This window comes from Schistocerca cancellata, unplaced genomic scaffold (assembly GCF_023864275.1).
Source record: "Schistocerca cancellata isolate TAMUIC-IGC-003103 unplaced genomic scaffold, iqSchCanc2.1 HiC_scaffold_826, whole genome shotgun sequence".
Lineage (NCBI taxonomy): Eukaryota > Metazoa > Arthropoda > Insecta > Orthoptera > Acrididae > Schistocerca > Schistocerca cancellata.
The window spans coordinates 282,536-305,824 of record NW_026046837.1 but is presented as its reverse complement, the minus strand read 5'-3'; the positions used below and the strand labels follow the sequence as shown (position 1 = coordinate 305,824).

At 50.6% G+C, this 23,289-nt stretch overlaps 6 non-coding genes across 6 annotated transcripts; all 6 read left to right on the top strand.

Annotated features, from left to right (window-relative positions):
- The first annotated feature begins 1,801 nt into the window (after window positions 1–1,801).
- Trnat-cgu (transfer RNA threonine (anticodon CGU)) lies at window positions 1,802–1,873 on the top strand. The gene has a single exon. It is a non-coding gene; the product is annotated as a tRNA-Thr (tRNA).
- A 333-nt stretch (window positions 1,874–2,206) lies between these two features.
- Trnan-guu (transfer RNA asparagine (anticodon GUU)) lies at window positions 2,207–2,280 on the top strand. Its single transcript has one exon. It is a non-coding gene; the product is annotated as a tRNA-Asn (tRNA).
- A 5,133-nt stretch (window positions 2,281–7,413) lies between these two features.
- Trnat-cgu (transfer RNA threonine (anticodon CGU)) lies at window positions 7,414–7,485 on the top strand. The gene has a single exon. It is a non-coding gene; the product is annotated as a tRNA-Thr (tRNA).
- A 334-nt stretch (window positions 7,486–7,819) lies between these two features.
- Trnan-guu (transfer RNA asparagine (anticodon GUU)) lies at window positions 7,820–7,893 on the top strand. Its single transcript has one exon. It is a non-coding gene; the product is annotated as a tRNA-Asn (tRNA).
- Window positions 7,894–15,760: 7,867 nt separating this feature from the next.
- On the top strand, window positions 15,761–15,832 carry Trnat-cgu (transfer RNA threonine (anticodon CGU)). The gene has a single exon. It is a non-coding gene; the product is annotated as a tRNA-Thr (tRNA).
- A 334-nt stretch (window positions 15,833–16,166) lies between these two features.
- Trnan-guu (transfer RNA asparagine (anticodon GUU)) lies at window positions 16,167–16,240 on the top strand. Its single transcript has one exon. It is a non-coding gene; the product is annotated as a tRNA-Asn (tRNA).
- The last annotated feature ends 7,049 nt before the right edge of the window (window positions 16,241–23,289 follow it).

The window sequence follows — 23,289 nt, the reverse complement described above, 5'->3', positions numbered from 1 at the left end:
GTTAACCGAAAGGTTGGTGGTTCGAGCCCACCCGGGGGCCAAATCGTTTTAATCGCCACCGAGGTGAAGACATATGTCCACTTTGATAGAGATACACAGCTAGAGTGACAGTTTGGCTGTGTTTGAATGATGCCACACAGCCTTATACACAATCAGCCACGTGACAGTGGAGGTAAAAACATGGCCCCATGCGGACGTTCTACTGTTTTCCTATTCATTCGGCATGTGTGACACTGCAGTAGAGCGACGACCACTACAAAAGATGTATTATTTACATTTCATTTCAGCGTATACACCGCGAGTGCCATATGACAGGGCCTCTCTCTCGATGTCGATCTGCATTTGGCGTCTCTTAAGTGTCGGTCTGCAGTAGGCCGCTGTTGGCCGATCGGCGTGCAGTCGCGTTAACCGAAAGGTTGGTGGTTCGAGCCCACCCGGGGGCCAAATCGTTTTAATCGCCACCGAGGTGAAGACATATGTCCACTTTGATAGAGATACACAGCTAGAGTGACAGTTTGGCTGTGTTTGAATGATGCCACACAGCCTTATACACAATCAGCCACGTGACAGTGGAGGTAAAAACATGGCCCCATGCGGACGTTCTACTGTTTTCCTATTCATTCGGCATGTGTGACACTGCAGTAGAGCGACGACCACTACAAAAGATGTATTATTTACATTTCATTTCAGCGTATACACCGCGAGTGCCATATGACCGGGCCTCTCTCTCGATGTCGATCTGCATTTGGCGTCTCTTAAGTGTCGGTCTGCAGTAGGCCGCTGTTGGCCGAGCGGCGTGCAGTCGCGTTAACCGAAAGGTTGGTGGTTCGAGCCCACCCGGGGGCGAAATCGTTTTAATCGCCACCGAGGTGAAGACATATGTCCACTTTGGTAGAGATACACAGCTAGAGTGACAGTTTGGCTGTGTTTGAATGATGCCACACAGCCTTATACACAATCAGCCACGTGACAGTGGAGGTAAAAACATGGCCCCATGCGGACGTTCTACTGTTTTCCTATTCATTCGGCATGTGTGACACTGCAGTAGAGCGACGACCACTACAAAAGATGTATTATTTACATTTCATTTCAGCGTATACACTGCGAGTGCCACATGACAGGGCCTCTCTCTCGATGTCGATCTGCATTTGGCGTCTCTTAAGTGTCGGTCTGCAGCAGGCCGCTGTTGGCCGAGCGGCGTGCAGTCGCAGCCTTATACACATTCAGCCACGTGGCAGTGGAGGTAAAAACATGGCCGTATGCGGACGTTCTACTGTTTTCCTATTCATTCGGCATGTGTGACACTGCAGTAGAGCGACGACCACTACAAAAGATGTATTATTTACATTTCATTTCAGCGTATACACCGCGAGTGCCACATGACAGGGCCTCTCTCTCGATGTCGATCTGCATTTGGCGTCTCTTAAGTGTCGGTCTGCAGTAGGCCGCTGTTGGCCGAGCGGCGTGCAGTCGCCTTACATGAAGCCCAATGGGCAACTTCAGTGCCTCTGTGGACGACAGCATACTGTAGCCGGAGAGAGGAGTCGAAAGGCGCGTCTCACAGTAGAGCCACGCTATCCCACAAGCTGTGCACTAGGTCAAGTTTTGCGCAGACCGCAAACCTTTGGTGGCTTGACGCTCGTCGTCGATCGTATGGGTGAAACAGTGAAGAGAGTTGGAAAACGGTAAGGTGGACACCTCCAGCAGCATGTGTGTGTCAAATCCGATATCTGGTCGAGGGCTGTAAGATTCAGTATGATGACGTGACAATTCGGGAGTAGCTCACGAAGGCAAAGCTGCGGCCTTCTTAGCTCAGTGGTAGAGCACTGGTCTCGTTAACCAGGGGTCGTGAGTTCGACCCTCACAGAAGGCATTCATTTTTTTAACGTTGCTGCTGAGAGCAGAGCTAGCTCGAGCAGCATCTAACAAATGGCAGTGCACTGAATGAAGGGGAAGTTGAACAACCGATAAAGAGTGCTCTACTTGCATCAGAGGTTTACTGAATGTGTAGGCGGAACACTGTTTCGTATGCATTTTGTAGTAGAATGTCATGCTTGGCGATGTCATTCGTTTATGAGCTCCGCTACAGTGAGCATGCACGTTATCCATGTGAAGAGGCGTAAGCAGATACTACCATTCCGCGAGGTGCCTGCAGAAAGTATACGAGTTGCATTGATAAAGAGAGCAGGAGTGACCGCAAGTCAAGGCCTCCTTGGCGCAATCGGCTAGCGCGTTCGGCTGTTAACCGAAAGGTTGGTGGTTCGAGCACACCCGGGGGCGAAATCGTTTTAATCGCCACCGAGGTGAAGACATATGTCCACTTTGATAGAGATACACAGCTAGAGTGACAGTTTGGCTGTGTTTGAATGATGCCACACAGCCTTATACACATTCAGCCACGTGGCAGTGCAGGTAAAAACATGGCCGTATGCGGACGTTCTACTGTTTTCCTATTCATTCGGCATGTGTGACACTGCAGTAGAGCGACGACCACTACAAAAGATGTATTATTTACATTTCATTTCAGCGTATACACCGCGAGTGCCACATGACAGGGCCTCTCTCTCGATGTCGATCTGCATTTGGCGTCTCTTAAGTGTCGGTCTGCAGTAGGCCGCTGTTGGCCGAGCGGCGTGCAGTCGCAGCCTTATACACATTCAGCCACGTGGCAGTGGAGGTAAAAACATGGCCGTATGCGGACGTTCTACTGTTTTCCTATTCATTCGGCATGTGTGACACTGCAGTAGAGCGACGACCACTACAAAAGATGTATTATTTACATTTCATTTCAGTGTATACACCGCGAGTGCCATGTGACAGGGCCTCTCTCTCGATGTCGATCTGCATTTGGCGTCTCTTAAGTGTCGGTCTGCAGTAGGCCGCTGTTGGCCGAGCGGCGTGCAGTCGCAGCCTTATACACATTCAGCCACGTGGCAGTGGAGGTAAAAACATGGCCGTATGCGGACGTTCTACTGTTTTCCTATTCATTCGGCATGTGTGACACTGCAGTAGAGCGACGACCACTACAAAAGATGTATTATTTACATTTCATTTCAGCGTATACACCGCGAGTGCCACATGACAGGGCCTCTCTCTCGATGTCGATCTGCATTTGGCGTCTCTTAAGTGTCGGTCTGCAGTAGGCCGCTGTTGGCCGAGCGGCGTGCAGTCGCAGCCTTATACACATTCAGCCACGTGGCAGTGGAGGTAAAAACATGGCCGTATGCGGACGTTCTACTGTTTTCCTATTCATTCGGCATGTGTGACACTGCAGTAGAGCGACGACCACTACAAAAGATGTATTATTTACATTTCATTTCAGCGTATACACCGCGAGTGCCACATGACAGGGCCTCTCTCTCGATGTCGATCTGCATTTGGCGTCTCTTAAGTGTCGGTCTGCAGTAGGCCGCTGTTGGCCGAGCGGCGTGCAGTCGCAGCCTTATACACATTCAACCACGTGGCAGTGGAGGTAAAAACATGGCCGTATGCGGACGTTCTACTGTTTTCCTATTCATTCGGCATGTGTGACACTGCAGTAGAGCGACGACCACTACAAAAGATGTATTATTTACATTTCATTTCAGCGTATACACCGCGAGTGCCACATGACAGGGCCTCTCTCTCGATGTCGATCTGCATTTGGCGTCTCTTAAGTGTCGGTCTGCAGTAGGCCGCTGTTGGCCGAGCGGCGTGCAGTCGCAGCCTTATACACATTCAACCACGTGGCAGTGGAGGTAAAAACATGGCCGTATGCGGACGTTCTACTGTTTTCCTATTCATTCGGCATGTGTGACACTGCAGTAGAGCGACGACCACTACAAAAGATGTATTATTTACATTTCATTTCAGCGTATACACCGCGAGTGCCACATGACAGGGCCTCTCTCTCGATGTCGATCTGCATTTGGCGTCTCTTAAGTGTCGGTCTGCAGTAGGCCGCTGTTGGCCGAGCGGCGTGCAGTCGCAGCCTTATACACATTCAGCCACGTGGCAGTGGAGGTAAAAACATGGCCGTATGCGGACGTTCTACTGTTTTCCTATTCATTCGGCATGTGTGACACTGCAGTAGAGCGACGACCACTACAAAAGATGTATTATTTACATTTCATTTCAGCGTATACACCGCGAGTGCCACATGACAGGGCCTCTCTCTCGATGTCGATCTGCATTTGGCGTCTCTTAAGTGTCGGTCTGCAGTAGGCCGCTGTTGGCCGAGCGGCGTGCAGTCGCAGCCTTATACACATTCAGCCACGTGGCAGTGGAGGTAAAAACATGGCCGTATGCGGACGTTCTACTGTTTTCCTATTCATTCGGCATGTGTGACACTGCAGTAGAGCGACGACCACTACAAAAGATGTATTATTTACATTTCATTTCAGCGTATACACCGCGAGTGCCACATGACAGGGCCTCTCTCTCGATGTCGATCTGCATTTGGCGTCTCTTAAGTGTCGGTCTGCAGTAGGCCGCTGTTGGCCGAGCGGCGTGCAGTCGCAGCCTTATACACATTCAACCACGTGGCAGTGGAGGTAAAAACATGGCCGTATGCGGACGTTCTACTGTTTTCCTATTCATTCGGCATGTGTGACACTGCAGTAGAGCGACGACCACTACAAAAGATGTATTATTTACATTTCATTTCAGCGTATACACCGCGAGTGCCACATGACAGGGCCTCTCTCTCGATGTCGATCTGCATTTGGCGTCTCTTAAGTGTCGGTCTGCAGTAGGCCGCTGTTGGCCGAGCGGCGTGCAGTCGCAGCCTTATACACATTCAGCCACGTGGCAGTGGAGGTAAAAACATGGCCGTATGCGGACGTTCTACTGTTTTCCTATTCATTCGGCATGTGTGACACTGCAGTAGAGCGACGACCACTACAAAAGATGTATTATTTACATTTCATTTCAGCGTATACACCGCGAGTGCCACATGACAGGGCCTCTCTCTCGATGTCGATCTGCATTTGGCGTCTCTTAAGTGTCGGTCTGCAGTAGGCCGCTGTTGGCCGAGCGGCGTGCAGTCGCAGCCTTATACACATTCAACCACGTGGCAGTGGAGGTAAAAACATGGCCGTATGCGGACGTTCTACTGTTTTCCTATTCATTCGGCATGTGTGACACTGCAGTAGAGCGACGACCACTACAAAAGATGTATTATTTACATTTCATTTCAGCGTATACACCGCGAGTGCCACATGACAGGGCCTCTCTCTCGATGTCGATCTGCATTTGGCGTCTCTTAAGTGTCGGTCTGCAGTAGGCCGCTGTTGGCCGAGCGGCGTGCAGTCGCAGCCTTATACACATTCAGCCACGTGGCAGTGGAGGTAAAAACATGGCCGTATGCGGACGTTCTACTGTTTTCCTATTCATTCGGCATGTGTGACACTGCAGTAGAGCGACGACCACTACAAAAGATGTATTATTTACATTTCATTTCAGCGTATACACCGCGAGTGCCACATGACAGGGCCTCTCTCTCGATGTCGATCTGCATTTGGCGTCTCTTAAGTGTCGGTCTGCAGTAGGCCGCTGTTGGCCGAGCGGCGTGCAGTCGCAGCCTTATACACATTCAACCACGTGGCAGTGGAGGTAAAAACATGGCCGTATGCGGACGTTCTACTGTTTTCCTATTCATTCGGCATGTGTGACACTGCAGTAGAGCGACGACCACTACAAAAGATGTATTATTTACATTTCATTTCAGCGTATACACCGCGAGTGCCACATGACAGGGCCTCTCTCTCGATGTCGATCTGCATTTGGCGTCTCTTAAGTGTCGGTCTGCAGTAGGCCGCTGTTGGCCGAGCGGCGTGCAGTCGCAGCCTTATACACATTCAGCCACGTGGCAGTGGAGGTAAAAACATGGCCGTATGCGGACGTTCTACTGTTTTCCTATTCATTCGGCATGTGTGACACTGCAGTAGAGCGACGACCACTACAAAAGATGTATTATTTACATTTCATTTCAGCGTATACACCGCGAGTGCCACATGACAGGGCCTCTCTCTCGATGTCGATCTGCATTTGGCGTCTCTTAAGTGTCGGTCTGCAGTAGGCCGCTGTTGGCCGAGCGGCGTGCAGTCGCAGCCTTATACACATTCAGCCACGTGGCAGTGGAGGTAAAAACATGGCCGTATGCGGACGTTCTACTGTTTTCCTATTCATTCGGCATGTGTGACACTGCAGTAGAGCGACGACCACTACAAAAGATGTATTATTTACATTTCATTTCAGCGTATACACCGCGAGTGCCACATGACAGGGCCTCTCTCTCGATGTCGATCTGCATTTGGCGTCTCTTAAGTGTCGGTCTGCAGTAGGCCGCTGTTGGCCGAGCGGCGTGCAGTCGCAGCCTTATACACATTCAGCCACGTGGCAGTGGAGGTAAAAACATGGCCGTATGCGGACGTTCTACTGTTTTCCTATTCATTCGGCATGTGTGACACTGCAGTAGAGCGACGACCACTACAAAAGATGTATTATTTACATTTCATTTCAGCGTATACACCGCGAGTGCCACATGACAGGGCCTCTCTCTCGATGTCGATCTGCATTTGGCGTCTCTTAAGTGTCGGTCTGCAGTAGGCCGCTGTTGGCCGAGCGGCGTGCAGTCGCAGCCTTATACACATTCAACCACGTGGCAGTGGAGGTAAAAACATGGCCGTATGCGGACGTTCTACTGTTTTCCTATTCATTCGGCATGTGTGACACTGCAGTAGAGCGACGACCACTACAAAAGATGTATTATTTACATTTCATTTCAGCGTATACACCGCGAGTGCCATGTGACAGGGCCTCTCTCTCGATGTCGATCTGCATTTGGCGTCTCTTAAGTGTCGGTCTGCAGTAGGCCGCTGTTGGCCGAGCGGCGTGCAGTGCGTACTGTTTTCCTATTCATTCGGCATGTGTGACACTGCAGTAGAGCGACGACCACTACAAAAGATGTATTATTTACATTTCATTTCAGCGTATACACCGCGAGTGCCATGTGACAGGGCCTCTCTCTCGATGTCGATCTGCATTTGGCGTCTCTTAAGTGTCGGTCTGCAGTAGGCCGCTGTTGGCCGAGCGGCGTGCAGTCGCCTTACATGAAGCCCAATGGGCAACTTCAGTGCCACTGTGGACGACAGCATACTGTAGCCGGAGAGAGGAGTCGAAAGGCGCGTTTCACAGTAGAGCCACGCTATCCCACAAGCTGTGCACTAGGTCAAGTTTTTCGCAGACCGCAAACCTTTGGTGGCTTGACGCTCGTCGTCGATCGTAAGGGTGAAACAGTGAAGAGACTTGGAAAACGGTAAGGTGGACACCCCCAGCAGCATGTGTGTGTCAAATCCGATATCTGGTCGAGGGCTGTAAGATTCAGTATGATGACGTGACAATTCGGGAGTAGCTCACGAAGGCAAAGCTGCGGCCTTCTTAGCTCTGTGGTAGAGCACTGGTCTCGTAAACCAGGGGTCGTGAGTTCGACCCTCACAGAAGGCATTCATTTTTTTTAACGTTGCTGCTGAGAGCAGAGCTAGCTCGAGCAGCATCTAACAAATGGCAGTGCACTGAATGAAGGGGAAGTTCTACAACCGATAAAGAATGCTCTACTTGCATCAGAGGTTTACTGAATGTGTAGGCGGAACACTGTTTTGTATGCATTTTGTAGTAGAATGTCATGCTTGGCGATGTCATTCGTTAATGAGCTCCGCTACAGTGTGCATGCACGTTTTCCATGTGAAGAGGCGTAAGCAGGTACTACCATTCTGCGAGGTGCCTGCAGAAAGTATACGAGTTGCATTGATAAAGAGAGCAGGAGTGACAGCAAGTCAAGGCCTCCGTGGCGCAATCGGCTAGCGCGTTCGGCTGTTAACCGAAAGGTTGGTGGTTCGAGCCCACCCGGGGGCGAAATCGTTTTAATCGCCACCGAGGTGAAGACATATGTCCACTTTGATAGAGATACACAGCTTGAGTGACAGTTTGGCTGTGTTTGAATGATGCCACACAGCCTTATACACATTCAGCCACGTGACAGTGGAGGTAAAAGCATGGCCCACTACAAAAGATGTATTATTTACATTTCATTTCAGCGTATACACCGCGAGTGCCATGTGACAGGGCCTCTCTCTCGATGTCGATCTGCATTTGGCGTCTCTTAAGTGTCGGTCTGCAGTAGGCCGCTGTTGGCCGAGCGGCGTGCAGTCGCGTTAACCGAAAGGTTGGTGGTTCGAGCCCACCCGGGGGCCAAATCGTTTTAATCGCCACCGAGGTGAAGACATATGTCCACTTTGATAGAGATACACAGCTAGAGTGACAGTTTGGCTGTGTTTGAATGATGCCACACAGCCTTATACACAATCAGCCACGTGACAGTGGAGGTAAAAACATGGCCCCATGCGGACGTTCTACTGTTTTCCTATTCATTCGGCATGTGTGACACTGCAGTAGAGCGACGACCACTACAAAAGATGTATTATTTACATTTCATTTCAGCGTATACACCGCGAGTGCCATATGACAGGGCCTCTCTCTCGATGTCGATCTGCATTTGGCGTCTCTTAAGTGTCGGTCTGCAGTAGGCCGCTGTTGGCCGAGCGGCGTGCAGTCGCGTTAACCGAAAGGTTGGTGGTTCGAGCCCACCCGGGGGCCAAATCGTTTTAATCGCCACCGAGGTGAAGACATATGTCCACTTTGATAGAGATACACAGCTAGAGTGACAGTTTGGCTGTGTTTGAATGATGCCACACAGCCTTATACACAATCAGCCACGTGACAGTGGAGGTAAAAACATGGCCCCATGCGGACGTTCTACTGTTTTCCTATTCATTCGGCATGTGTGACACTGCAGTAGAGCGACGACCACTACAAAAGATGTATTATTTACATTTCATTTCAGCGTATACACCGCGAGTGCCATATGACCGGGCCTCTCTCTCGATGTCGATCTGCATTTGGCGTCTCTTAAGTGTCGGTCTGCAGTAGGCCGTTGTTGGCCGAGCGGCGTGCAGTCGCGTTAACCGAAAGGTTGGTGGTTCGAGCCCACCCGGGGGCGAAATCGTTTTAATCGCCACCGAGGTGAAGACATATGTCCACTTTGGTAGAGATACACAGCTAGAGTGACAGATTGGCTGTGTTTGAATGATGCCACACAGCCTTATACACAATCAGCCACGTGACAGTGGAGGTAAAAACATGGCCCCATGCGGACGTTCTACTGTTTTCCTATTCATTCGGCATGTGTGACACTGCAGTAGAGCGACGACCACTACAAAAGATGTATTATTTACATTTCATTTCAGCGTATACACCGCGAGTGCCACATGACAGGGCCTCTCTCTCGATGTCGATCTGCATTTGGCGTCTCTTAAGTGTCGGTCTGCAGTAGGCCGCTGTTGGCCGAGCGGCGTGCAGTCGCAGCCTTATACACATTCAGCCACGTGGCAGTGGAGGTAAAAACATGGCCGTATGCGGACGTTCTACTGTTTTCCTATTCATTCGGCATGTGTGACACTGCAGTAGAGCGACGACCACTACAAAAGATGTATTATTTACATTTCATTTCAGTGTATACACCGCGAGTGCCATGTGACAGGGCCTCTCTCTCGATGTCGATCTGCATTTGGCGTCTCTTAAGTGTCGGTCTGCAGTAGGCCGCTGTTGGCCGAGCGGCGTGCAGTCGCAGCCTTATACACATTCAGCCACGTGGCAGTGGAGGTAAAAACATGGCCGTATGCGGACGTTCTACTGTTTTCCTATTCATTCGGCATGTGTGACACTGCAGTAGAGCGACGACCACTACAAAAGATGTATTATTTACATTTCATTTCAGCGTATACACCGCGAGTGCCACATGACAGGGCCTCTCTCTCGATGTCGATCTGCATTTGGCGTCTCTTAAGTGTCGGTCTGCAGTAGGCCGCTGTTGGCCGAGCGGCGTGCAGTCGCAGCCTTATACACATTCAGCCACGTGGCAGTGGAGGTAAAAACATGGCCGTATGCGGACGTTCTACTGTTTTCCTATTCATTCGGCATGTGTGACACTGCAGTAGAGCGACGACCACTACAAAAGATGTATTATTTACATTTCATTTCAGCGTATACACCGCGAGTGCCACATGACAGGGCCTCTCTCTCGATGTCGATCTGCATTTGGCGTCTCTTAAGTGTCGGTCTGCAGTAGGCCGCTGTTGGCCGAGCGGCGTGCAGTCGCAGCCTTATACACATTCAGCCACGTGGCAGTGGAGGTAAAAACATGGCCGTATGCGGACGTTCTACTGTTTTCCTATTCATTCGGCATGTGTGACACTGCAGTAGAGCGACGACCACTACAAAAGATGTATTATTTACATTTCATTTCAGCGTATACACCGCGAGTGCCACATGACAGGGCCTCTCTCTCGATGTCGATCTGCATTTGGCGTCTCTTAAGTGTCGGTCTGCAGTAGGCCGCTGTTGGCCGAGCGGCGTGCAGTCGCAGCCTTATACACATTCAACCACGTGGCAGTGGAGGTAAAAACATGGCCGTATGCGGACGTTCTACTGTTTTCCTATTCATTCGGCATGTGTGACACTGCAGTAGAGCGACGACCACTACAAAAGATGTATTATTTACATTTCATTTCAGCGTATACACCGCGAGTGCCACATGACAGGGCCTCTCTCTCGATGTCGATCTGCATTTGGCGTCTCTTAAGTGTCGGTCTGCAGTAGGCCGCTGTTGGCCGAGCGGCGTGCAGTCGCAGCCTTATACACATTCAACCACGTGGCAGTGGAGGTAAAAACATGGCCGTATGCGGACGTTCTACTGTTTTCCTATTCATTCGGCATGTGTGACACTGCAGTAGAGCGACGACCACTACAAAAGATGTATTATTTACATTTCATTTCAGCGTATACACCGCGAGTGCCACATGACAGGGCCTCTCTCTCGATGTCGATCTGCATTTGGCGTCTCTTAAGTGTCGGTCTGCAGTAGGCCGCTGTTGGCCGAGCGGCGTGCAGTCGCAGCCTTATACACATTCAGCCACGTGGCAGTGGAGGTAAAAACATGGCCGTATGCGGACGTTCTACTGTTTTCCTATTCATTCGGCATGTGTGACACTGCAGTAGAGCGACGACCACTACAAAAGATGTATTATTTACATTTCATTTCAGCGTATACACCGCGAGTGCCACATGACAGGGCCTCTCTCTCGATGTCGATCTGCATTTGGCGTCTCTTAAGTGTCGGTCTGCAGTAGGCCGCTGTTGGCCGAGCGGCGTGCAGTCGCAGCCTTATACACATTCAGCCACGTGGCAGTGGAGGTAAAAACATGGCCGTATGCGGACGTTCTACTGTTTTCCTATTCATTCGGCATGTGTGACACTGCAGTAGAGCGACGACCACTACAAAAGATGTATTATTTACATTTCATTTCAGCGTATACACCGCGAGTGCCACATGACAGGGCCTCTCTCTCGATGTCGATCTGCATTTGGCGTCTCTTAAGTGTCGGTCTGCAGTAGGCCGCTGTTGGCCGAGCGGCGTGCAGTCGCAGCCTTATACACATTCAACCACGTGGCAGTGGAGGTAAAAACATGGCCGTATGCGGACGTTCTACTGTTTTCCTATTCATTCGGCATGTGTGACACTGCAGTAGAGCGACGACCACTACAAAAGATGTATTATTTACATTTCATTTCAGCGTATACACCGCGAGTGCCACATGACAGGGCCTCTCTCTCGATGTCGATCTGCATTTGGCGTCTCTTAAGTGTCGGTCTGCAGTAGGCCGCTGTTGGCCGAGCGGCGTGCAGTCGCAGCCTTATACACATTCAACCACGTGGCAGTGGAGGTAAAAACATGGCCGTATGCGGACGTTCTACTGTTTTCCTATTCATTCGGCATGTGTGACACTGCAGTAGAGCGACGACCACTACAAAAGATGTATTATTTACATTTCATTTCAGCGTATACACCGCGAGTGCCACATGACAGGGCCTCTCTCTCGATGTCGATCTGCATTTGGCGTCTCTTAAGTGTCGGTCTGCAGTAGGCCGCTGTTGACCGAGCGGCGTGCAGTCGCAGCCTTATACACATTCAACCACGTGGCAGTGGAGGTAAAAACATGGCCGTATGCGGACGTTCTACTGTTTTCCTATTCATTCGGCATGTGTGACACTGCAGTAGAGCGACGACCACTACAAAAGATGTATTATTTACATTTCATTTCAGCGTATACACCGCGAGTGCCACATGACAGGGCCTCTCTCTCGATGTCGATCTGCATTTGGCGTCTCTTAAGTGTCGGTCTGCAGTAGGCCGCTGTTGGCCGAGCGGCGTGCAGTCGCAGCCTTATACACATTCAACCACGTGGCAGTGGAGGTAAAAACATGGCCGTATGCGGACGTTCTACTGTTTTCCTATTCATTCGGCATGTGTGACACTGCAGTAGAGCGACGACCACTACAAAAGATGTATTATTTACATTTCATTTCAGCGTATACACCGCGAGTGCCACATGACAGGGCCTCTCTCTCGATGTCGATCTGCATTTGGCGTCTCTTAAGTGTCGGTCTGCAGTAGGCCGCTGTTGGCCGAGCGGCGTGCAGTCGCAGCCTTATACACATTCAACCACGTGGCAGTGGAGGTAAAAACATGGCCGTATGCGGACGTTCTACTGTTTTCCTATTCATTCGGCATGTGTGACACTGCAGTAGAGCGACGACCACTACAAAAGATGTATTATTTACATTTCATTTCAGCGTATACACCGCGAGTGCCACATGACAGGGCCTCTCTCTCGATGTCGATCTGCATTTGGCGTCTCTTAAGTGTCGGTCTGCAGTAGGCCGCTGTTGGCCGAGCGGCGTGCAGTCGCAGCCTTATACACATTCAGCCACGTGGCAGTGGAGGTAAAAACATGGCCATATGCGGACGTTCTACTGTTTTCCTATTCATTCGGCATGTGTGACACTGCAGTAGAGCGACGACCACTACAAAAGATGTATTATTTACATTTCATTTCAGCGTATACACCGCGAGAGCCACATGACAGGGCCTCTCTCTCGATGTCGATCTGCATTTGGCGTCTCTTAAGTGTCGGTCTGCAGTAGGCCGCTGTTGGCCGAGCGGCGTGCAGTCGCAGCCTTATACACATTCAGCCACGTGGCAGTGGAGGTAAAAACATGGCCGTATGCGGACGTTCTACTGTTTTCCTATTCATTCGGCATGTGTGACACTGCAGTAGAGCGACGACCACTACAAAAGATGTATTATTTACATTTCATTTCAGCGTATACACCGCGAGTGCCACATGACAGGGCCTCTCTCTCGATGTCGATCTGCATTTGGCGTCTCTTAAGTGTCGGTCTGCAGTAGGCCGCTGTTGGCCGAGCGGCGTGCAGTCGCAGCCTTATACACATTCAGCCACGTGGCAGTGGAGGTAAAAACATGGCCGTATGCGGACGTTCTACTGTTTTCCTATTCATTCGGCATGTGTGACACTGCAGTAGAGCGACGACCACTACAAAAGATGTATTATTTACTTTTCATTTCAGCGTATACACCGCGAGTGCCACATGACAGGGCCTCTCTCTCGATGTCGATCTGCATTTGGCGTCTCTTAAGTGTCGGTCTGCAGTAGGCCGCTGTTGGCCGAGCGGCGTGCAGTCGCAGCCTTATACACATTCAACCACGTGGCAGTGGAGGTAAAAACATGGCCGTATGCGGACGTTCTACTGTTTTCCTATTCATTCGGCATGTGTGACACTGCAGTAGAGCGACGACCACTACAAAAGATGTATTATTTACATTTCATTTCAGCGTATACACCGCGAGTGCCACATGACAGGGCCTCTCTCTCGATGTCGATCTGCATTTGGCGTCTCTTAAGTGTCGGTCTGCAGTAGGCCGCTGTTGGCCGAGCGGCGTGCAGTCGCAGCCTTATACACATTCAGCCACGTGGCAGTGGAGGTAAAAACATGGCCGTATGCGGACGTTCTACTGTTTTCCTATTCATTCGGCATGTGTGACACTGCAGTAGAGCGACGACCACTACAAAAGATGTATTATTTACATTTCATTTCAGCGTATACACCGCGAGTGCCACATGACAGGGCCTCTCTCTCGATGTCGATCTGCATTTGGCGTCTCTTAAGTGTCGGTCTGCAGTAGGCCGCTGTTGGCCGAGCGGCGTGCAGTCGCAGCCTTATACACATTCAACCACGTGGCAGTGGAGGTAAAAACATGGCCGTATGCGGACGTTCTACTGTTTTCCTATTCATTCGGCATGTGTGACACTGCAGTAGAGCGACGACCACTACAAAAGATGTATTATTTACATTTCATTTCAGCGTATACACCGCGAGTGCCACATGACAGGGCCTCTCTCTCGATGTCGATCTGCATTTGGCGTCTCTTAAGTGTCGGTCTGCAGTAGGCCGCTGTTGGCCGAGCGGCGTGCAGTCGCAGCCTTATACACATTCAGCCACGTGGCAGTGGAGGTAAAAACATGGCCGTATGCGGACGTTCTACTGTTTTCCTATTCATTCGGCATGTGTGACACTGCAGTAGAGCGACGACCACTACAAAAGATGTATTATTTACATTTCATTTCAGCGTATACACCGCGAGTGCCACATGACAGGGCCTCTCTCTCGATGTCGATCTGCATTTGGCGTCTCTTAAGTGTCGGTCTGCAGTAGGCCGCTGTTGGCCGAGCGGCGTGCAGTCGCAGCCTTATACACATTCAGCCACGTGGCAGTGGAGGTAAAAACATGGCCGTATGCGGACGTTCTACTGTTTTCCTATTCATTCGGCATGTGTGACACTGCAGTAGAGCGACGACCACTACAAAAGATGTATTATTTACATTTCATTTCAGCGTATACACCGCGAGTGCCACATGACAGGGCCTCTCTCTCGATGTCGATCTGCATTTGGCGTCTCTTAAGTGTCGGTCTGCAGTAGGCCGCTGTTGGCCGAGCGGCGTGCAGTCGCAGCCTTATACACATTCAACCACGTGGCAGTGGAGGTAAAAACATGGCCGTATGCGGACGTTCTACTGTTTTCCTATTCATTCGGCATGTGTGACACTGCAGTAGAGCGACGACCACTACAAAAGATGTATTATTTACATTTCATTTCAGCGTATACACCGCGAGTGCCATGTGACAGGGCCTCTCTCTCGATGTCGATCTGCATTTGGCGTCTCTTAAGTGTCGGTCTGCAGTAGGCCGCTGTTGGCCGAGCGGCGTGCAGTGCGTACTGTTTTCCTATTCATTCGGCATGTGTGACACTGCAGTAGAGCGACGACCACTACAAAAGATGTATTATTTACATTTCATTTCAGCGTATACACCGCGAGTGCCATGTGACAGGGCCTCTCTCTCGATGTCGATCTGCATTTGGCGTCTCTTAAGTGTCGGTCTGCAGTAGGCCGCTGTTGGCCGAGCGGCGTGCAGTCGCCTTACATGAAGCCCAATGGGCAACTTCAGTGCCACTGTGGACGACAGCATACTGTAGCCGGAGAGAGGAGTCGAAAGGCGCGTTTCACAGTAGAGCCACGCTATCCCACAAGCTGTGCACTAGGTCAAGTTTTTCGCAGACCGCAAACCTTTGGTGGCTTGACGCTCGTCGTCGATCGTAAGGGTGAAACAGTGAAGAGACTTGGAAAACGGTAAGGTGGACACCCCCAGCAGCATGTGTGTGTCAAATCCGATATCTGGTCGAGGGCTGTAAGATTCAGTATGATGACGTGACAATTCGGGAGTAGCTCACGAAGGCAAAGCTGCGGCCTTCTTAGCTCTGTGGTAGAGCACTGGTCTCGTAAACCAGGGGTCGTGAGTTCGACCCTCACAGAAGGCATTCATTTTTTTTAACGTTGCTGCTGAGAGCAGAGCTAGCTCGAGCAGCATCTAACAAATGGCAGTGCACTGAATGAAGGGGAAGTTCTACAACCGATAAAGAATGCTCTACTTGCATCAGAGGTTTACTGAATGTGTAGGCGGAACACTGTTTTGTATGCATTTTGTAGTAGAATGTCATGCTTGGCGATGTCATTCGTTAATGAGCTCCGCTACAGTGTGCATGCACGTTTTCCATGTGAAGAGGCGTAAGCAGGTACTACCATTCTGCGAGGTGCCTGCAGAAAGTATACGAGTTGCATTGATAAAGAGAGCAGGAGTGACAGCAAGTCAAGGCCTCCGTGGCGCAATCGGCTAGCGCGTTCGGCTGTTAACCGAAAGGTTGGTGGTTCGAGCCCACCCGGGGGCGAAATCGTTTTAATCGCCACCGAGGTGAAGACATATGTCCACTTTGATAGAGATACACAGCTAGAGTGACAGTTTGGCTGTGTTTGAATGATGCCACACAGCCTTATACACATTCAGCCACGTGACAGTGGAGGTAAAAGCATGGCCCACTACAAAAGATGTATTATTTACATTTCATTTCAGCGTATACACCGCGAGTGCCATGTGACAGGGCCTCTCTCTCGATGTCGATCTGCATTTGGCGTCTCTTAAGTGTCGGTCTGCAGTAGGCCGCTGTTGGCCGAGCGGCGTGCAGTCGCGTTAACCGAAAGGTTGGTGGTTCGAGCCCACCCGGGGGCCAAATCGTTTTAATCGCCACCGAGGTGAAGACATATGTCCACTTTGATAGAGATACACAGCTAGAGTGACAGTTTGGCTGTGTTTGAATGATGCCACACAGCCTTATACACAATCAGCCACGTGACAGTGGAGGTAAAAACATGGCCCCATGCGGACGTTCTACTGTTTTCCTATTCATTCGGCATGTGTGACACTGCAGTAGAGCGACGACCACTACAAAAGATGTATTATTTACATTTCATTTCAGCGTATACACCGCGAGTGCCATATGACAGGGCCTCTCTCTCGATGTCGATCTGCATTTGGCGTCTCTTAAGTGTCGGTCTGCAGTAGGCCGCTGTTGGCCGAGCGGCGTGCAGTCGCGTTAACCGAAAGGTTGGTGGTTCGAGCCCACCCGGGGGCCAAATCGTTTTAATCGCCACCGAGGTGAAGACATATGTCCACTTTGATAGAGATACACAGCTAGAGTGACAGTTTGGCTGTGTTTGAATGATGCCACACAGCCTTATACACAATCAGCCACGTGACAGTGGAGGTAAAAACATGGCCCCATGCGGACGTTCTACTGTTTTCCTATTCATTCGGCATGTGTGACACTGCAGTAGAGCGACGACCACTACAAAAGATGTATTATTTACATTTCATTTCAGCGTATACACCGCGAGTGCCATATGACCGGGCCTCTCTCTCGATGTCGATCTGCATTTGGCGTCTCTTAAGTGTCGGTCTGCAGTAGGCCGCTGTTGGCCGAGCGGCTTGCAGTCGCGTTAACCGAAAGGTTGGTGGTTCGAGCCCACCCGGGGGCGAAATCGTTTTAATCGCCACCGAGGTGAAGACATATGTCCACTTTGGTAGAGATACACAGCTAGAGTGACAGTTTGGCTGTGTTTGAATGATGCCACACAGCCTTATACACAATCAGCCACGTGACAGTGGAGGTAAAAACATGGCCCCATGCGGACGTTCTACTGTTTTCCTATTCATTCGGCATGTGTGACACTGCAGTAGAGCGACGACCACTACAAAAGATGTATTATTTACATTTCATTTCAGCGTATACACCGCGAGTGCCACATGACAGGGCCTCTCTCTCGATGTCGATCTGCATTTGGCGTCTCTTAAGTGTCGGTCTGCAGTAGGCCGCTGTTGGCCGAGCGGCGTGCAGTCGCAGCCTTATACACATTCAGCCACGTGGCAGTGGAGGTAAAAACATGGCCGTATGCGGACGTTCTACTGTTTTCCTATTCATTCGGCATGTGTGACACTGCAGTAGAGCGACGACCACTACAAAAGATGTATTATTTACATTTCATTTCAGTGTATACACCGCGAGTGCCATGTGACAGGGCCTCTCTCTCGATGTCGATCTGCATTTGGCGTCTCTTAAGTGTCGGTCTGCAGTAGGCCGCTGTTGGCCGAGCGGCGTGCAGTCGCAGCCTTATACACATTCAGCCACGTGGCAGTGGAGGTAAAAACATGGCCGTATGCGGACGTTCTACTGTTTTCCTATTCATTCGGCATGTGTGACACTGCAGTAGAGCGACGACCACTACAAAAGATGTATTATTTACATTTCATTTCAGCGTATACACCGCGAGTGCCACATGACAGGGCCTCTCTCTCGATGTCGATCTGCATTTGGCGTCTCTTAAGTGTCGGTCTGCAGTAGGCCGCTGTTGGCCGAGCGGCGTGCAGTCGCAGCCTTATACACATTCAGCCACGTGGCAGTGGAGGTAAAAACATGGCCGTATGCGGACGTTCTACTGTTTTCCTATTCATTCGGCATGTGTGACACTGCAGTAGAGCGACGACCACTACAAAAGATGTATTATTTACATTTCATTTCAGCGTATACACCGCGAGTGCCACATGACAGGGCCTCTCTCTCGATGTCGATCTGCATTTGGCGTCTCTTAAGTGTCGGTCTGCAGTAGGCCGCTGTTGGCCGAGCGGCGTGCAGTCGCAGCCTTATACACATTCAGCCACGTGGCAGTGGAGGTAAAAACATGGCCGTATGCGGACGTTCTACTGTTTTCCTATTCATTCGGCATGTGTGACACTGCAGTAGAGCGACGACCACTACAAAAGATGTATTATTTACATTTCATTTCAGCGTATACACCGCGAGTGCCACATGACAGGGCCTCTCTCTCGATGTCGATCTGCATTTGGCGTCTCTTAAGTGTCGGTCTGCAGTAGGCCGCTGTTGGCCGAGCGGCGTGCAGTCGCAGCCTTATACACATTCAACCACGTGGCAGTGGAGGTAAAAACATGGCCGTATGCGGACGTTCTACTGTTTTCCTATTCATTCGGCATGTGTGACACTGCAGTAGAGCGACGACCACTACAAAAGATGTATTATTTACATTTCATTTCAGCGTATACACCGCGAGTGCCACATGACAGGGCCTCTCTCTCGATGTCGATCTGCATTTGGCGTCTCTTAAGTGTCGGTCTGCAGTAGGCCGCTGTTGGCCGAGCGGCGTGCAGTCGCAGCCTTATACACATTCAACCACGTGGCAGTGGAGGTAAAAATATGGCCGTATGCGGACGTTCTACTGTTTTCCTATTCATTCGGCATGTGTGACACTGCAGTAGAGCGACGACCACTACAAAAGATGTATTATTTACATTTCATTTCAGCGTATACACCGCGAGTGCCACATGACAGGGCCTCTCTCTCGATGTCGATCTGCATTTGGCGTCTCTTAAGTGTCGGTCTGCAGTAGGCCGCTGTTGGCCGAGCGGCGTGCAGTCGCAGCCTTATACACATTCAGCCACGTGGCAGTGGAGGTAAAAACATGGCCGTATGCGGACGTTCTACTGTTTTCCTATTCATTCGGCATGTGTGACACTGCAGTAGAGCGACGACCACTACAAAAGATGTATTATTTACATTTCATTTCAGCGTATACACCGCGAGTGCCACATGACAGGGCCTCTCTCTCGATGTCGATCTGCATTTGGCGTCTCTTAAGTGTCGGTCTGCAGTAGGCCGCTGTTGGCCGAGCGGCGTGCAGTCGCAGCCTTATACACATTCAGCCACGTGGCAGTGGAGGTAAAAACATGGCCGTATGCGGACGTTCTACTGTTTTCCTATTCATTCGGCATGTGTGACACTGCAGTAGAGCGACGACCACTACAAAAGATGTATTATTTACATTTCATTTCAGCGTATACACCGCGAGTGCCACATGACAGGGCCTCTCTCTCGATGTCGATCTGCATTTGGCGTCTCTTAAGTGTCGGTCTGCAGTAGGCCGCTGTTGGCCGAGCGGCGTGCAGTCGCAGCCTTATACACATTCAACCACGTGGCAGTGGAGGTAAAAACATGGCCGTATGCGGACGTTCTACTGTTTTCCTATTCATTCGGCATGTGTGACACTGCAGTAGAGCGACGACCACTACAAAAGATGTATTATTTACATTTCATTTCAGCGTATACACCGCGAGTGCCACATGACAGGGCCTCTCTCTCGATGTCGATCTGCATTTGGCGTCTCTTAAGTGTCGGTCTGCAGTAGGCCGCTGTTGGCCGAGCGGCGTGCAGTCGCAGCCTTATACACATTCAACCACGTGGCAGTGGAGGTAAAAACATGGCCGTATGCGGACGTTCTACTGTTTTCCTATTCATTCGGCATGTGTGACACTGCAGTAGAGCGACGACCACTACAAAAGATGTATTATTTACATTTCATTTCAGCGTATACACCGCGAGTGCCACATGACAGGGCCTCTCTCTCGATGTCGATCTGCATTTGGCGTCTCTTAAGTGTCGGTCTGCAGTAGGCCGCTGTTGGCCGAGCGGCGTGCAGTCGCAGCCTTATACACATTCAACCACGTGGCAGTGGAGGTAAAAACATGGCCGTATGCGGACGTTCTACTGTTTTCCTATTCATTCGGCATGTGTGACACTGCAGTAGAGCGACGACCACTACAAAAGATGTATTATTTACATTTCATTTCAGCGTATACACCGCGAGTGCCACATGACAGGGCCTCTCTCTCGATGTCGATCTGCATTTGGCGTCTCTTAAGTGTCGGTCTGCAGTAGGCCGCTGTTGGCCGAGCGGCGTGCAGTCGCAGCCTTATACACATTCAACCACGTGGCAGTGGAGGTAAAAACATGGCCGTATGCGGACGTTCTACTGTTTTCCTATTCATTCGGCATGTGTGACACTGCAGTAGAGCGACGACCACTACAAAAGATGTATTATTTACATTTCATTTCAGCGTATACACCGCGAGTGCCACATGACAGGGCCTCTCTCTCGATGTCGATCTGCATTTGGCGTCTCTTAAGTGTCGGTCTGCAGTAGGCCGCTGTTGGCCGAGCGGCGTGCAGTCGCAGCCTTATACACATTCAACCACGTGGCAGTGGAGGTAAAAACATGGCCGTATGCGGACGTTCTACTGTTTTCCTATTCATTCGGCATGTGTGACACTGCAGTAGAGCGACGACCACTACAAAAGATGTATTATTTACATTTCATTTCAGCGTATACACCGCGAGTGCCACATGACAGGGCCTCTCTCTCGATGTCGATCTGCATTTGGCGTCTCTTAAGTGTCGGTCTGCAGTAGGCCGCTGTTGGCCGAGCGGCGTGCAGTCGCAGCCTTATACACATTCAGCCACGTGGCAGTGGAGGTAAAAACATGGCCGTATGCGGACGTTCTACTGTTTTCCTATTCATTCGGCATGTGTGACACTGCAGTAGAGCGACGACCACTACAAAAGATGTATTATTTACATTTCATTTCAGCGTATACACCGCGAGTGCCACATGACAGGGCCTCTCTCTCGATGTCGATCTGCATTTGGCGTCTCTTAAGTGTCGGTCTGCAGTAGGCCGCTGTTGGCCGAGCGGCGTGCAGTCGCAGCCTTATACACATTCAGCCACGTGGCAGTGGAGGTAAAAACATGGCCGTATGCGGACGTTCTACTGTTTTCCTATTCATTCGGCATGTGTGACACTGCAGTAGAGCGACGACCACTACAAAAGATGTATTATTTACATTTCATTTCAGCGTATACACCGCGAGTGCCACATGACAGGGCCTCTCTCTCGATGTCGATCTGCATTTGGCGTCTCTTAAGTGTCGGTCTGCAGTAGGCCGCTGTTGGCCGAGCGGCGTGCAGTCGCAGCCTTATACACATTCAGCCACGTGGCAGTGGAGGTAAAAATATGGCCGTATGCGGACGTTCTACTGTTTTCCTATTCATTCGGCATGTGTGACACTGCAGTAGAGCGACGACCACTACAAAAGATGTATTATTTACATTTCATTTCAGCGTATACACCGCGAGTGCCACATGACAGGGCCTCTCTCTCGATGTCGATCTGCATTTGGCGTCTCTTAAGTGTCGGTCTGCAGTAGGCCGCTGTTGGCCGAGCGGCGTGCAGTCGCAGCCTTATACACATTCAACCACGTGGCAGTGGAGGTAAAAACATGGCCGTATGCGGACGTTCTACTGTTTTCCTATTCATTCGGCATGTGTGACACTGCAGTAGAGCGACGACCACTACAAAAGATGTATTATTTACATTTCATTTCAGCGTATACACCGCGAGTGCCACATGACAGGGCCTCTCTCTCGATGTCGATCTGCATTTGGCGTCTCTTAAGTGTCGGTCTGCAGTAGGCCGCTGTTGGCCGAGCGGCGTGCAGTCGCAGCCTTATACACATTCAGCCACGTGGCAGTGGAGGTAAAAACATGGCCGTATGCGGACGTTCTACTGTTTTCCTATTCATTCGGCATGTGTGACACTGCAGTAGAGCGACGACCACTACAAAAGATGTATTATTTACATTTCATTTCAGCGTATACACCGCGAGTGCCACATGACAGGGCCTCTCTCTCGATGTCGATCTGCATTTGGCGTCTCTTAAGTGTCGGTCTGCAGTAGGCCGCTGTTGGCCGAGCGGCGTGCAGTCGCAGCCTTATACACATTCAACCACGTGGCAGTGGAGGTAAAAACATGGCCGTATGCGGACGTTCTACTGTTTTCCTATTCATTCGGCATGTGTGACACTGCAGTAGAGCGACGACCACTACAAAAGATGTATTATTTACATTTCATTTCAGCGTATACACCGCGAGTGCCACATGACAGGGCCTCTCTCTCGATGTCGATCTGCATTTGGCGTCTCTTAAGTGTCGGTCTGCAGTAGGCCGCTGTTGGCCGAGCGGCGTGCAGTCGCAGCCTTATACACATTCAGCCACGTGGCAGTGGAGGTAAAAACATGGCCGTATGCGGACGTTCTACTGTTTTCCTATTCATTCGGCATGTGTGACACTGCAGTAGAGCGACGACCACTACAAAAGATGTATTATTTACATTTCATTTCAGCGTATACACCGCGAGTGCCACATGACAGGGCCTCTCTCTCGATGTCGATCTGCATTTGGCGTCTCTTAAGTGTCGGTCTGCAGTAGGCCGCTGTTGGCCGAGCGGCGTGCAGTCGCAGCCTTATACACATTCAACCACGTGGCAGTGGAGGTAAAAACATGGCCGTATGCGGACGTTCTACTGTTTTCCTATTCATTCGGCATGTGTGACACTGCAGTAGAGCGACGACCACTACAAAAGATGTATTATTTACATTTCATTTCAGCGTATACACCGCGAGTGCCACATGACAGGGCCTCTCTCTCGATGTCGATCTGCATTTGGCGTCTCTTAAGTGTCGGTCTGCAGTAGGCCGCTG